Here is a 10,270-nt window from a genome sequence, read left to right on the forward strand (position 1 = left end):
AAAAAGTTATCAAAACAATTTGCAGCTCATTTGCAGGTAGAGCCGTGATTCTGAATAATTACCTATTTTTTTATAACTAGTGTAGCAGACGCAATATTAGTCATTTGTTAAATCGATAAGCTTTCCATAGCCAATATGGCAGTGATCAATTAAACTTTAATGGCACATTTTTTTATAGTTCGTATTGTCTTTCTTTGTTAGAGAAAACTGAAGATGGATAAGAAAGATAAGGATCGCATTAGTTACAATTATAACGCAGATTCGATTAATTTCAAGAGAAAATCCGACTTTGATTTTTTCTCTAGAAGTCTTGTATCTCGACTGTATTTGACATCGCAAGAAGTTTACAAAAGGTAATAGAAATTATTTGTGTGTGTACAAACTTACATCATATTCAGTTTGTGTTTATTATATACTTTTAATTTCTGTATATAAATTATTTAAAATTAGTCGATGAACAATATACAACTAGAAAAAAAGAATATTTTCTGAAAAAAAAAACATAGAATAATATTTTATTTAAATTTAATTTTTATATGAAGATTTGTTTGTGCGATATAAAGTAACTTCTAAAATAAAAAAATAAATATTTTTCTTTAACTTTATGATAATTCAATTTATATTACTTTGATTTAAAAAAAAGTTAAAATCAAATATAATAAAAACGGAAAATAATATTAATATTTGTAACAATAAAAATGCTATAATTCATATAAGAATAATTCCTCTTTCTCATATAAGAACTATTTTAGCAGTTTTCAAAATATCAATAGAATAAAAAATTAAAATTAAAGTGCGATTTTAATATTTCATATATATTTTTTATAATAGTTTATATTGTTTTCGTTCATTACTTGTATGAGATGTGTAACATATATTATTATAATATTAATATTAATTTTAATGTTATTTTGAGAGAGCCATTGTTTGATAACGTACAATATAAAATTCTTAAAAATGAAATTTAAGAAAAAATAAAACATTAATTTTTTATTGATTTTTAACAATTACATACACATACGCACAATATTACATTTGCGTGAAAACGGATTTTATATCACGTAACATACATACATACACACAATTGTCGCAATAAATCATATAAAAATTTTTTCGTAAACATAACAAAATATTTTATAATATAAGGGGGTGCATATATAATATTCAAAATTAAATTTAGTTAAAGTATACTGTTTTTAATTTATTTTTGACTCCGTTTTTAATTGGTTTTCTCAAATAGTTTTTCAAAAATATTAATCTACAGTTTTTATTTACAATTATTACAATTACGCAATTAAATACAATGATTACAATATATATATATATATATATATATATATATATATATATATATATATATATATATACTGGGTGGCCCATTTTAATCCATCCAGTCGAATATCTCAAAAACCAAGCTCGGAAGAGAAAAATGTTTCAAACAAAAGTTGTGTGGCTTCAAGGGGGCCATAAGATGGTGACAATTATTTGACCTTGGAAAATCATTTGAAGGTCATGTGAAGATCAACTTTAAAATCTTAAATAGAAACCCCCATTTTTTATTTAGTATTCTTGTAGCTGACATCGAGAGCTTTCCAAAACACTATAATAAAGTATTCTTTTATTAAGTACTTTTTGAGTTATTTTATATTTTAATCTGACATATTTTGATATAAAAAATTAAATATCTAGTAAAATATTTAGTTTTTGATAATCTTACCGTAATACTTCTATGTAAAGAATAATGAGACAAATCAATTAGTATAAAAAAAAATTGTTTTTAAGAAAATTATTTACAATGTATTTTTTTAAACAATTATTTGTTTTTTTTTGGCACTGATTAATTTGTCTTATCATTCTGTACATAGAAGTATTACGGTAAAATGATCGAAAACTGAATATTTTACGAAATATTTTATTTTTTATATCAAAATATGTCAGATTAAAATATAAAATAATTCAAAAAGTACTTAATGAAAAAATACTTTATTATAGTGTTTTGGAAAGCTCTCGATGTCAGCTACAAGAATACTAAATAAAAAATGGGGGTTTCTATTTAAGATTTTAAAATTGACCTTCACATGACCTTCAAATAATTTTCCAAGGTCAAATCATTGTCACCATCTTATGGCCCCCTTGAAGCCACACAACTTTTGTTTGAAACATTTTTCTCTTCCGGGCTTGGTTTTTGAGATATTCGACTGGATGGATTAAAATGAGCCACCCAGTATATATGTATATGTATCCAGGGTGTTTCGGAACAACCTTCAGTCCGTAAAATGACGTATTCCTGATACAATTCTAAGACAATTTTTCCGTTAACAAAATTTGAATTGAAGCGTAATTTTTGAGTTATAAGCAAAAATAGTTAGCAAATCACGCGTTGAGTACAGAAGGCAGGCAGGAGCGGCGCGGCGCGCCGCAGCTAATGGTCCGATGTTGTGATTACCACCGCATGAGTCGCTAACTATTTTATCTTATAACATAAAATTATGCTTTAAATAAAATTTTGGTAAAGAAGAAAATATCTTAGAATTACGTCAGGGATACGTATTTCTTAAAATAACGTCACTTCAGCAAAAGTTGTCCCGGATCGCGGGCCGTCGGACGCTGCAATCAACTGATTGCTATACGCGATATGTGTATGGAGTGTGTGCGTAAAAGAAAAAAAGAGACACAGAGAGAAAGAGAGAGAGACAGAGAAAGAGAGAGGGAGAAGAAGGGAAGGAGAAAAGGAGGGAGAGACGTTTATACACACGCACGCATGTACGCATACAGTTTTTTTCTTGCTCTCTTTCTCTCTTTTACACAAACATTATGTTATAAGATAAAATAATTAGCGACTCATGCGGTGGTAGTCACACGTCGGTCAGCTGCGGCGCGTCGCGCCGCTCCTGTCTGCCTTCTGTACTCGCGTGTTTTGCTAACTATTTTTGCTTATAACTCAAAAATTACGCTTCAATTCAAATTTTGGTAAAGGAAAAATCGTCTTAGACTTGTATCAGGAATACGTCATTTTACGGACGGAATGTTGTTTCGGAACACTCTGTTAATATACGGGATCTCCCACCAAAAGTGGCCACTTCCTTTTATCTTTTTATAAATAAAAGGAAGTGACCACTTTTGGTGGAAGATCCCGTATTTGTTTCAAACAGTGCTACAACTTTTATCATATCGAAATATTCACATTATTATAAAAAAATTATGCATACCTCTCCGTTCATTAATGCACATAGCTTTTGAAAGCAACCATTATGCTCATAATAGAGTTCAGTTTGAACCATTTAATTTGATATATATTTGTTACGGTCTATCTCTTTTAGTTGTGTGTATCATAGAGTAGAGAGAGACAGTGAGAGAGAGGGGGGGGGGAGAGAATTTTGACTGAAGAAACACATTACACACAAAATTGGTCCTTTTTAGGGCCACAACACACACACACACACACACACAGAGTAAAGAGGGTTTGGAGTCAAAAAATACTACGGGAGTGACAAAACGTGGGGTACTTATCTCTACAGTGCACAAGCGCGCGCGCACACACACACACACACACAAGAGGCGTAAATCTGATCGTGCAACCTCCACGCGATACATCTTGGGTAATGCGAATGCCGGCGATATGTCAACTTTGAAGCTTCATATTTTGGGAATGACTTACGCAAAAAACAAAAATAGGTAGTGTTTTGAAAACGTCTCGACGAGACTACAAGAATATGCAATAAAAAATGGGGGGTTCCATTTAAGAAAACACCGATGAGCTTTACTTGACCTTTAATAGGTCATTCAAGATCAAGTCCATAATTTTTATCATGTGTCCCCCTCAATATTCTATAATTTTTGTCTGTAACATTTTTCCATGTTTAAAGCTGTTTCCGAGATCTAGGGGTGAGGTCAGACTTTAGAGATATCCAGTATATTATATGTGTTTTATTTATTTGAAATATCGCGGACGACGTCTACCTTTTCATTTCCGGCCCTGCGATATGGCCAACTTCGGATTAAATATTATGATCAAATGACAACATGACATATGTCAATCTCTATTGTATCAGTCAGAAGTTGGCCATAACGCAGGACAGAAAGTAAAAAGGTAGACGTCGCCCGCGATATTTCAAATCGATAAAATTCGTATAATATGTAAAATATTTACATTATATCATACATCGTTGTACTCGTTTCAAACAGTGCTATAACTTTTATCATATCGAAATATTCATATTATTATAAAAAAAATTATGCATATCTCTTTGTTCGCTAACACAGATAGTTTTTGAAAACAACCATCATGCTCATAATAGAGTTCAGTTTGAATCATTTAATTTGATATATATTTCTTAGGTCTATCTCTTTTAATTAAAAAGATAAAAGAGGGTGGTCACTTTTGGTGGGACACCCTGTATATGTGTGTGTGTGTGTGTGTGTGTGTGTGCGCGCGTGTGTATACAGGCTGTTAAATTTCAAACGTAACAGGTGGAATATCTCGTAAACAATACATTTCAGAAAAAAATGTTTCCTATAAAAGTTGTAAGGTTTTGGAGGGAACATAACATAGTATTATTCATATAACCTAGGGCGGCATCTTCAAGGTCAAGTGGAAGTGAGAACGAATTTTTTAAACGGAAACTCATATTTTTTATTATAACATCTTTTTCTACTAATTAATTTAAACAACTTTTATCTAAAGCATTTTTTTATTTACCTAATAGTTCTTAAGATATTCTATACAAAGTTTGATAACTCTTTCAATATTCATCTTACGATATTGAAGATTAAATGATGGAACAAAAGAACTAAAAAAAAAAAAAAAAAAATTAATGAAGCAAATAAGAAATAAATTTCATTACTAAATTCTCATTTAAAAATGAAAGAATGTTTACAAAAAGAATTTTTAAAAAAAGTAATAAAGTCAATCCAATCCGTTTTACTTGTAAAAAAGAAAATTCCATTAATCTAAGTGTTCAAAATGTTGTCCTCTTACATTTATGCAAGCTTGCAATCTTCGTTGGAAGCCATTATGCACTCTTCGTAATTCGTCTCTTGAAATTCTTGTACTCGCTTCGCGTATTTGTTCTCTCATATTTTCTCTTGTAGTTGGAGGATTAACATAAACAATTTCCCGGATTCTATCCCATAAATAATAATCTAGGTAAGTCAGATCAGGTAGTGATCTGGAAGGCCAAGAAACTGGACCTATCCATCGGTCAGGAAAAATAGCATTCATGTATTGTTTGACGATTACACTAAAATGGCAAGGTGCTCCGTCAAGTTGCATGTTTTGTCGAAGATTTAGAGGCAAATCTTCCAAAAGAGGAGGTAGTTCTTCAACCAGGAAGTTCAAAAAAATTCGTTAACGATGTTATCGAAGAAAAATGGGCCGATAATTGTTTTACCAATAATGTCACATCATTCAACGACCATATATGTTGATGATAAATTTGTCTTAACCATCTAAGATTTTGGTCACTTCAATAATGAAGATTATAACGATTTACATGGCTATTGTTATGAAACATAGTTTCATCGCTCCATAATATTTTAGAAAAGAACATTTCATTTTCTCCATAGCGCTATAAGGTCCATCGGCAAAATTCTAATCTTCTATTATAATTTTCCTGCGTTAATGCTTGGTGTAAGTGGATATGATATGGATGTTGACGACACAAAATATTCCAAACATTTATTGGATATTGCAAGTGACAATTGTCGTGTACTATAATGAGGGTTTACAGTAATTGCTGCTATAACATTTATTGTCATCTCTCATTACAAACTGGAGGAAGCCAATTTATATTGCGGCAAGCGGCAAAAGTTCCATGTTCTCCTGAATGATGAAATAAACGAATGAAGACCATGGGAGATGGATAATGGAGCTTATTGTACCTTTGACAACAACCTCTAGCAGCTTCTCTAGCATTTCGTCCACATTCAGCATAAATTAAAAGCATGTCACGATATTCTACATCAGTATAACGCACCATAACGGCGAATGAAGAAAAGAAAATGGAAACATAATTTATTCTAATTTATTCTAATTACTCTAATTTACTCTAATCAAATTAATCGCACTACTGTAACTGATTTAAAAAGTTATACATTCCTACTTTCTTCCGTAGTCCATAGATTGGCGCTGATGATACAACAAAAAAATGTAAACACACTGAGCATATGCTCAATCTATCTGTTATGTGTTTTTCTGATTGGCGAATCTACAATACGATTGAAAGTCAAATGACAGAAGGAGAAGATTCAGAAAAGAAAAAATATTTTATTAATAAATTTTTAAATAAAAAAGATGGAATTTTTACATTAGGAAAACGTGTTGAAAGAGTTATCAAGCTTTTGTATATAGAATATCTTATTCCATAAGCATATGCATAAGAAAATGGACCAATCAATTTCCTTATGCTTATAGTTATGCGTTTATGCAAAAGTCTGTGCTTGGGCCCTTACACACATAATGCGCGTCCTTCCACTGCTTCGCCGCAGGCCTAGTATCAAATGACAATGGGAGACTTCTTCGCGTCGCGTCGCTTCGACCTGAGCTTGTAATATAATTTAGGAATTTTTTATCACATTTTAGAAGGTAGTGATAAAATTCTTTGCATGTCATTTTAAAATTATATGTAATCTTTATAATGTCTGATATAGTTTGTGGTTGTAGCCTATTTCTTTCTTTAATCCACTGACTTGTTATTAAAGAAAATACTCTTTCAACATTTGCATTATGCGCTGATAAACAGAAAAAAAATTGCGCTTTTTTTTCATTCCCTAGCAATTTTTTCCAGCTTCGTATTCTTTAAAACAATTGCCACATCTTATTGCAATTAGTCGTAGATTCATTAACAGGTAGATCCTTTAAGAACTTTTAGAAGCAAAGAAATTCATTAAATAATTTTTCTTCATTCACCACTATGTTGTGAAAACGTAAAAATTCAAGTGAAAATTCCAGATCTGACCATTGCATTGAATTAATTTTATTAATATCCATCCATTCAAAAACATTCAACTCTTCTAAAGATTTAATCCAAGATTCTAAATATAAGTTTCCATTATTATATAAAAAGTGTTTATTTCTTCGATGAATTCTGTAGTACTTTTTCCAGTATTTTCAATTTTTCTTAAAATTTCTTTTATTTTCAATGGCATAAATTTCTGATTGATTCTTTGATCCAAATTCTGAACAATTTCCTTTAAAATTTTTCTTACTTCAATAATAGAATTATCAGCTTTTTCGATTGTTTCAATGTTTGTATGCATTATGTTCATGGTAGAGTGTATTGTAAACAAAAAAACTTCACTGAAATTGTTTTCGAAAAAATCTTTAAACTCTTTGGCGGATTTTCTAGATTTAAAAACTAATTCTTTAAGGGTTTAAATAATTTTAATAAACGTTCATTGGCAGAATATAAACTTAGCCATCTCGTTTGAATGATATAAAAGTTTAGAATACTCGATATCACATTGTTGGCAAAAATTTTTCAAAGTCTCTGTTCTTACAGTAAACACCGAAAAATGATTATAAATTTTCATAACAATTGATTCTATATCAATAGAAAAGTTGTCACAATCTTTATGAATCGTATTATTAATGATATAAGCTGGACAACCGATGCCAATTATTTGTTTCTGAAGCCTGCCCTTTAACTTGGCGTAAACGTTGTTTTGCCCTACTCTGTCTCTACCACCAAAATTAGTGTTGCAGTTGTCGTCACTAAAAGCAACACATTTTCGCAACAAAGAATGTTTTTCTAATTTGGTGAGAATCATAGTAATTGTATCAGAGGTTCCATCAGTCAAAATTTCTAAAATTTTTGTTGTTATACCGATATTACTAATATCCTAATATTGAATAGTATGGGTAGTAATTTTGTAGCCCCATGATTACTGGTGTCGCATGAAACACTTATGTAAGATACTTCTTCAATTTCTTTCAACATTTTAGAAGTTGATAATGAACCTAGTACATTTTTAAGTATCGCAGTTTTTTTAGTTCTATGACAAGTAGCGATTTTAGCGATATCAGAATCTTGAAATAATAATTTATTCAAATTCATTGTGCAGTCAAGAGATAGAAATGACATGTGATGATATATTGTATGATATGCAATAACTCCTGCAACTGCGCGGATTTTATCATTTTTGCATGACTTTGAAAAAAAACTATCAATTTTTGAAGAGCCAGCTTCATTTTGGTTCCATTTTTTATGTTTGTTTGTGCCCAAATGTTTGATAATATCATGTGAACCTTTATTTGCGATTGAAATCGTTGATGAATCTGTTAAGAATTGACAAAAAATTTTACTGTACAATATACTTTATATATTTTTTTGAAGATCAGTCGTATATATTGTATATATGAAAAATTCTATTAAGCTATTATGAAAAACACTCATACTAAAAGCGTTTTCAATATCTTAAAATTAATTCAATCTTTTTTATCCGTCTGATCTGATTTAATAACGAATGTTAAGTTATAGTTGATGGACTAAAGGTATAGTAACGCTTTCTTCTTCACTTATTGGAATTAATACGCATTTTTGTGCGATTTCTGTTGTTGAATTAATTGTTTTTTGTATATTGCACGTTTTATTACTATAATACTAAAAATCGTAGAGTCACATGGTTTTATAAAAAATAGTTGCTCGTTTATAAAGTTTTTCCCACTTAATAATATCAACTTATCTTTAACATATGTAATATAATAGTTTCAATAAGTGTTATTTGTTTGGAAATAGTGCAAATGCAATTATTACCTGTCTTAGTATTCAGAAAGAAATGTTCATATGTTAGACTGTTAGAGATTTTATGTATTTTATTTTATGGTTATTATTATGCTTGAAAAAGACAATAATCGGATAATTTTTTCTCTCAAATTGTTTGCTTATCATAGATTCTTCTATTGATTAACGATCTGGGACAGAGGTCGTCCACTAGTTTTAATTTTAAATTTAAGTTTTTGCAAATAATTTTTAAACTTGAAACAACTGTAGGTATCTCTTGGACCTAGTAGTTTAACGTCATCGCATATATAGAGCAAATTATGTACATTATGATGTGAATTTATGCCCATAAACTTTGCCAAAATTTTCCACAAAATATGTTAATAAACTTTTTGCGTAATCGTAGATATAAGTGCTGCTTGTTTTACTTGCTAAAATTTTGATTGCAATGCTCAAGTTTAAGAAATGATGGTATTTTTTACTATCCAAGCAATTGAAAAAAATTATCGGTCCTGAATACAATAATATTTGACGAAACTCTGTTGGTTTAAAGTTTAAATCGATCGAATTCATGTAAAAATCTGAATGTCCTCAAAAATTCTTTAGGCGTTAAATGTTTCAATGATAACAAACGATCATTTGCTATAGCGATACTGCTATCAGATATCCGAATTTTTTTTTCCTCTTATCCAAAACGAAATTAGTTTTTTCATAACCCCAAGACATATAAAATGCATGTAATCGAGCGGAAATTGGTTCCAAGATTTTCTGTTTTTTCAAGAATCGACTTTCTTTGCGTCAGTTTTTCTTGAAAATGACTGATCAGACCTTAAAGGTGCCTTTGTTTTAGGGTATGTGACGCGATTCAAAACAAATTTTCCTTTTTGGATGCATTTCCCACAGTCATGATATGCATTGTGGCCTTTTGTTCCTGTTATAAACGGAAACTTTTGCAGGAGCGTCGTATGTGAAGACATTCAATTTGCAAGATATGCACTTCTTATCCACGATAATACCATTTTGCTGTATCATATTCACGTCTTCTACCAAATTACTTAAAAATTCATCACAATCGCGAGGTTTTTCTTTTCCGCTATAAATTCCAATTGCGAACGGCTCGGTATAAAAATCGATACATATACTACCTAATATTGGCCTAATCTGATCGCTACTGCTCTTGGCTAATGGCAATCCATCTATATTTACATTATACAAAATCTCGTTTGGGATCTTGTCTTTTAGAAAATAACAATCAATAGATTTTTTTTCAAACCTAATATTAATCCAAAATGGTAATACTTTCCAGGTGCAAAATCAATATATCTTATCGTTCTAGGAGTGCAAAGCAATGTCCTAAAGTCAGCCGGTAATTCTTCATGACCATATCGCCGCAAGATTTTTAACAATCTATTCACCCACATTTTCGCAATACAGGATTCTATAACCCAATGTCGTAACTTTGTTGTTATATCGGATTTTTTGTCATCTCCCTCACTAATTATTTCCATGGATTCGCTATTAATATAATTATCAAAATTGGATATAGCATT

This window comes from Polyergus mexicanus, unplaced genomic scaffold (assembly GCF_030449975.1).
Source record: "Polyergus mexicanus isolate NDT 795.1 unplaced genomic scaffold, iyPolMexi1.0 SCAF_146, whole genome shotgun sequence".
Lineage (NCBI taxonomy): Eukaryota > Metazoa > Arthropoda > Insecta > Hymenoptera > Formicidae > Polyergus > Polyergus mexicanus.